We start from the raw sequence: 7,327 nt of genomic DNA, 5'->3' as shown, positions 1-7,327 counted from the left end.
ATTTCAAAAGTTGAATAGCCCGGTCCTCATATCACACCGCATACAACAAAAAATATTTTGTATTCTTAAAGTGTGTGATATATAAGGTGTATAAAATGCATTTCAATTTTGATATTCGTTTATTCAGAGACTCGTCATAATTTATTTAAAAACACTCGTTGGACAGCTTTCTGAAATTAGTTAAAAGTACTCTTTCTTTCTCGATTGATATTGCTCAAGTCCAGACCAGACCATTAAAAACTCCGCTTGATTTCTGCTAATAAGATGTTTGGCTGCAGAAAAATATAAAAACATCTTGCACTTATTGATTTTCTTCGCCGAGGTGACTTCGAACTTTTAGCGATATTGCAAGCGTGACAGCCGATTATGCAAATTAGTTCATTGAGCAAACTCCGACCGTTTTATGTGAGTAGCTCAATAAATCTTAGATTTTAACCATTTTAAGTAGAAAATATAGTAGAAAATATGGTGGACAGAGCTTTAAGACCACACCGATTAATACCTTAAACATTTTAAAAGGCCAAAATTTGACAAATTTTATTATCTCGTGACGAAAGACGTCAACAACAACGTATCGAATATCATAATTTGATTAGCGCTCGCAAACCCCTTTTTAAAAACTTGGCTTCTGTTATTTCATATTTGAGTTCTGATGGCTTACGTTATTCAAACCTGTATGAACATTTCAAAACCAAACTACAGGATTCTATTCAGTGTAACCGGCGATAACAGCACACACTGAAATACACCGTGACCACTGTCACATAATTCAATTGTACATATGTAATTATACTCAATTGCTTCTCCCTTCTCAATAAAGCAGCGATAACATCGCCTTTTGGATCCGAATTCTGGTCGGCAGGAATAAGAGAAATTTTGTCTGCACACCTGTCTTTATGAAAGTTTCTATTCAGAACTCTAGGGAGTTCTTGTGGAAAAGGACCCCGCGATTTTTGAGGAAATAAATTATTACGTTACGTGTGACCTCATTTTTCCAACAATTAGCTATATCTTTACTGTAAAGTGCGTAATTGTATTAGCTGTAATTCATATGTCTCTTTCGGTACTGGTTTGCTTGGGATTAATAACACTAAATTCTTGAAGCGGTATTCGCCAAAAGAAGTCCTGTTTTCAGTCGCGTTCCTCAGAAACTTCGTTCGGAGACTCACGAGGAGTTTCCGGTTTGTTTAACTTGCCTCAGAGTACTGACTCAATAAAGAGTCATCTCTGCTTAATCCATTTGTCAAAAGATAATTTCACGGAAGGAGAGCTTATCTTTTCAAGGGCTGGCCTGTTCGATGTAGAAGACTCAGTTATGGCAAAATGTGGGTCTGCGCGAAGCATAGGCACACTTATGGGAAGTTCTTGAGCCAAAGTTCAGCGTGTTAGTATCCGACACACCCTGGTAGCGATTCCAAAGGGCTAAAGAGCCGGTATTCTGTCAATTTACAAATTTCAAAGGCCATTTCTAAGATGTATGGCGTTCTATAGAAGTTTACACGATACTGCAGCTGAGGGAACGGATGGTTTCAAGGATTTTCTCCAAATTATAGACGAGTTGGAAAGCGTGGGAGCAGAAAAGGACCAGTTTAAAGAAGTTCGGAAGAGGCTTCAGGAGAGCAAGTTGTATTTGAAGACTACATACCGTAATCACTGCGAAGAGGACGATAGCAAATGTGCCGATCACTGTAGGGTCTTTACACTGAGCCATGCTGGTGACACTGAAGTTAACGTTCAGAAAGTATGCAGTCACAGTCACAACGTGAAGAGTGAGGATTGTGAGATGCTGAAGAGTGTTCTTGAAGAAGTAAAAGGCGCTATTTCTGAGTACACAATGTAATTGGGTAGGTTTCAAGCGGAAGACTATCTGTATGAAGCAAAAAATGCTGCCGCTAAGATCTTTGAATGGAGAGGGTATATCCTGAGAGCAGAAACCAGGATCAGTACGAGCGGCAAATTGTCGATACTTTGGAGGGAGATGAAGCATTTATAATAGTTAACTGGACGATGAAGTTCCGGGAAAAGCAAGCAGAATGGTTTCCCAAGAGGGAAATCGATTGGCATGTGAGTAGCGTTGTTGTAAGATAGGAGGAAGGCCTGGAAGTAACCTGATACGTAGACCTTCTTAACAGCTGTAAAAAAGACCGGTTTTCAGTGCTGTCAGTCCTAGAAAATCTCTTTGCCACCATAAAGTTACGAAATTCAGGAATAAGATCGGATGAAGCAGGTTGCTATCGCAACAGTAAGCTAGTATCATCTCTACGAGGGCTGGGACATCAAGATTGCCACTTTCAGCAACTTACACAAGAGGGCCTGCGCATTTGGAGAAAAATTAAAATTACAATTTTTCCACAGAAAAAATGACGGAACTGGTGAAGGAGATTCCATTTTTCCCCACTACTGCTCGACGAACTGCATCAGCAGGAGAAAGTAATGGTGGCAACTACGGTAGTTCCTATCAATGCCCTGAACCTGGTTGCGATGAAGATTTTAAGACGCAGGCTGACCTTGACTTCCATATGAACTAGCTAGTTCATCATGTAAGTCCTGTGCCTGCGAGCATGACTTAAAGTCTTTATGACAAAGTAAAGAGGTAGTGGGTTCATTACTTTCAGTCATTGTCATTAGAGGGTGAAAGTTCGACTGAACTGGTTGCAGTGGCCACAGAACCCTTGACCAGTATATCAAAGCTTCCCATGGGAAGGGCTCTTCATAAGAGAGGTGCAAGTGAACGGCTTTCGCAAAACGTCAGGCAGTACTTGAAACAGAAATTTAATATGGGATGAGACACTGTCAGAAACTAAACCCAGAGAAAGTAGCAAAGGATATGCGAAATGCTTGCACAATAGATGGAGAGAGAATGTTCGATAGAACAGAGTGGTTATCCAACATACAGATTCAGGGTTTCTTCTCGAGATTGTGCCTTAAACAGCGATCTAAAATACAACAAGAATCGGATGATGCCACCGACGCAGACGACCACTTGATAGAAGCATCCGCGTCTGATGTAGACGAAGGGTGTTTGAGAGAGGCAAGGAACACAGTAATGGATGAGCAAGATTGAAACATCCAATCATGTTTGATATCTATGATGTGTGCTCGTTGGCAAGAGAAGCAAGGTTGTCTAGTCTCAAAGTCAAGATGCTAAGAGACATATGCGAACATTTTGAGCTCGCATTCAAAATGCAAGATACAAATGCAGCACCTCTTGCAAAAATGGAGGAAATGATTTCGGAGTGCAGTTGTTATGCAATCTAGTTATGAAGTCCACCCGTTATGCGAATGGGATATCTTTTTTACAAGAACTCTTCAAACTTATGAACAGAGACTGTTATGCAGACAGATGTGACGACCAAATATAATTTTTTCCCTTTCAGCTAGAAATCCGAGAAATCGCTGCTTTATTTAGATGCGTTAAGTATTCAGGACAATTACACGAGGGAATTACGTGACAGAGTCACTGGTCACGGCGAATTTAGTGTGTGCTGTTATCGCCGGTTACACTGAATAGAATCCTGTAGGTTGGGTTTTGAAATGTTCATACAGGTTTGAAAAACGTAAGCCATCAGAACTCAAATATGAAATAACAGAAGCCAAGTTTTTAAAAAGGGGTTTGCGAGCGCTAATCAAATTATGATATTCGATACGTTGTTGTTGACGTCTTTCGTCACGAGATAATAAAATTTGTCAAATTTTGGCCTTTTAAAATGCTTAAAGTATTAATCGGTGTGGTTTTAAAGCTCTGTCCTACTATATTTTCTACTAAAAATGGTTAAAATCTAAGATTTATTGAGCTACTCGCGTAAAACGGCCGGAGTTTGCCCAATGAACTAATTGGCATAATCGGCTGTCACGCTTGCAATATCGCTAAAAGTTCGAAGTCACCTCGGCGAAGAAAATCAATAAGTGCAAGATGTTTTTGTATTTTTCTGCAGCCAAACATCTTATTAGCAGAAATCAAGCGGAGCTTTTAATGGTCTGGTCTGGACTTGAGCAATATCAATTGAGAAAGAAAGAGTACTTTTAACCAATTTCAGAAAGCTGTCCAACGAGTGTTTTTAAATAAATTATGACGAGCCTCTGAATAAACGAATATCAAAATTGAAATGCATTTTATACACCTTATATATCACACACTTTAAGAATACAAAATATTTTTTGTTGTATGCGGTGTGATATGAGGACCGGGCTATTCAACTTTTGAAATTTTCGATGTCGCAAGAGGTCAAAAAAGGGCCTTTTGCAGCTTTGACTTTTGAGAGCTCTAAAAATTTTATTTTGAGGTATTTCCAAAAACTAATGTGGTATTATTTACTTGTTACTAAAGATAGTTTATTGGGCAAAGTTTGAGGGAAAACTTTTTTTCGATGCGAAATGCCCTGGACCGCTCTTACAGAGATCGCCTCTTAAAACGGGAAATGAAAATAAACATGTTCTGTATCTCATTAAAGTTATTAGGTCAGATCTGATGGGTGCTAAGACATCAACTTACCGCCATTTAGCATTTGTGTTTTACTTGGAACATAAATATAGAAGCCTAACATCAAGGAGTGAGAATGGAGAGTTCTGTGCTGCTCGTTTTCGTGACTGGGACTGCGCTGTTGACCCATCCGATGTTTGCAATTGGCGAAGGTGAGGAACAAACTTGACTCAGTTTTGTTCCAGTGTATTTATTTGTAGTTGATACTCAATTTTCGGAGCGATCGTCAACAAAATTGCGAGTATATAAACGAGTTCATCGAGTTCATCATGAGTTATCAAGAAAAATTTCGAATCCCGAATAAATTCACTTTCTTCCATTTGATAATGACGGAATCTTTTGAAGCCCGTTTTTTGCTTTAAAGAAAATTTGTCATTTCCCTTCAAAAAAAATTTAAAAACAAGTAACAAAACAAACCTGGCAAGTTAGGATTAGCAACAAAGGCAACTTAAGATTAACTTCATGCCTGTCAACTATATTTATATTGCCATGATCACCATTGAAGACCTCACACGCTAATGTCGTAAATTTCATTCTAGTTTGAAACACTGAGTCTTGATGGAATCGCATAGACACAGATTTGTTGCCGCTCTTTACCGAAATCGAAAACTGTTTTGGCATAAGACACAGGGCCAATGGCGGAATATAGCCTTAGATAGCATTTACATTATCAAGCATTTTTAGGCCGGAACATAACATTTATCCATCACAAGATGTTGATCAGCGGATATTTCTGATTAAAGGGAAGTTCTTGAGTCGAAAACTTTAAGAATACGTTTTGAAGGGGGTATAACCCTAAATGTAAATTTTCCTGTTAAAATTGCGCAGGTGACTTCGATCAATATAAACTTTCTTCACTCTATTTATGAAACTGCAACGTTGCGCTCGTTCAGATCTGCCATTCATTCAAAAGACTTATGTGTCAGAAGCCATAATATCTTTCTTTAATCTTCTCTCTCTTTACCATTCAATGCTCTTATAACAAATTTTTGACAAAAGAAAAAGGATAAATTACCGATTTTATTTCTTCATCAAGTCACCCAAAGGAAACTGTGACATTTAACGGGTGGTAGTAAGTTTATCAATATTTGGTAGCCATTATGGGCCAAAAATTGAAAATTTGACAATTACTTGTACGAGAGAAATGCGAAATTTGATGTACTTTTAATATTGCTTTTGCTTATAACAATGAAAATAAGAGTACCTTACCCTCATGTCATGTCAAAAACATCGTTAACCCGAATATCAATCTACTACGTGAAGCACGACAACAATGGCTGTTTACAATGCAAATCCACATCAATTTCCTCTTCCTCAAGACAATCCGTTGACGAAACCTTTGCAGGCACATTTATTCCTTTCAAAACTCTCAATATTGATGAGAAAAAAAAGGTATGCTTAAAGAGAATTAATGGTACGCTTTTCGTGACGGCTTTCAACCTAGCTCCCTCTCATGATAAAGTATTCCACAATTAAAGAAGTAACTAAAGATGCTTGTGAAACAGCAGGTGAAAGACCGATGTACGATTTGTAGCCATGACAAGGGTCTACTGATTCTCCATTCGTACCATTTTCCTCTATCACGGGTTACATATCACTTTTTTAGATCATCGCTCTCGCGAAATTATATCGGAAAGGATTTTCAAAGGTTTCCAATGTTTCCAAAGGGTCTTCCAGTTGTTTCCAATGTGTTATCATTAGGGAGTTTAGGCTATCGCGACGGCGAAATTAAATAAGCGAATAAAATTCAACATGCAATTGTCTTAAGGACTTCGCATTAAATGGTCTACTAAAGGCGGCATCGAAACCCAGATGGAAGAATAATTTCCGATCCTAAATCTTTGTTCTTTTCTGCTTTTGTTTGTTAGTGCAGTTTCATATTTATTCGTTTTTTGTTTCAAATTTTTTTTCGTTTTCATTGGCCTGTTTTTTTTGCTTTATTATGTTTGTTTGTTTTGGGATTTTTTCAGTGGTTATTTGAAATAATCTCCTCAGCTGAAATAGAGAAGGCATGCTCGGTGCTTCTTTGTTGAATACATATGTATGCAAGTTAAGGTCACGCTCTTGCTTTACAGTAAAATGACTGCGAAATTAAGAATCTTGAGGCGAACTTTCCCATTTCATGTAAACCTGTTGTTTTATCATTGCCTTTCCTATGGTAACTTTCTTTCTTTGAATTGTTTTATTTCAGAACGTGATCGCATTCTGCTGTTTCCCGATAACTTCTTTTTTGCTGAAAGACAGTTTGTAAACCACATCATCGATACAAAAAAAGTTAAGAATTTGGATCACTGTGAGCTTTTCTGCTACATGAACGACAAATGCGTTAGTGCTAACTTCAAAAAAGAGCCAGAGCCTGAAGGAATGACTCATGTTTGTGAATTGAATAACGCAACTCATCTGGATTATGATACTGACCTGATAACTGATGTCAATTTTTATCATCGCGGCTCTAAGGTGAGTTACAACTAAAACTTACCTCTTTGAATTGACGCCTTATATTCGATAGAATTATACGCGATCACCGACGTGTTCAGAAACTTTCATCCTTTTATTCACTTGTCGTAGATCTTTCTCCTACTCTTTCACATTCTTTTCTTCCTTTTCAGAACGCCTGCGGCAAGAATTCTCGGTGCCAAAATAATGCAGATTGTGCGTCCGGTTTCACATTCAAGGGATATCGATGCTTGTGCCCCCCTGGATTCGAGGGAGAAAATTGTGAAAAAGGTTAGATTCAAAAGATGCCAGAAAAAGCAAAATATTGCCTTGAACATGTTGAATTTTAAAGACATTTGGTCGTCGAGTGAGTATCTTACTCCCGGGCTGGCCTTTGACGACTGGTAGCAG

This window comes from Pocillopora verrucosa, chromosome 5 (assembly GCF_036669915.1).
Source record: "Pocillopora verrucosa isolate sample1 chromosome 5, ASM3666991v2, whole genome shotgun sequence".
Classification (NCBI taxonomy): domain Eukaryota; kingdom Metazoa; phylum Cnidaria; class Anthozoa; order Scleractinia; family Pocilloporidae; genus Pocillopora; species Pocillopora verrucosa.
This window is presented reverse-complemented; position numbering follows the sequence as displayed.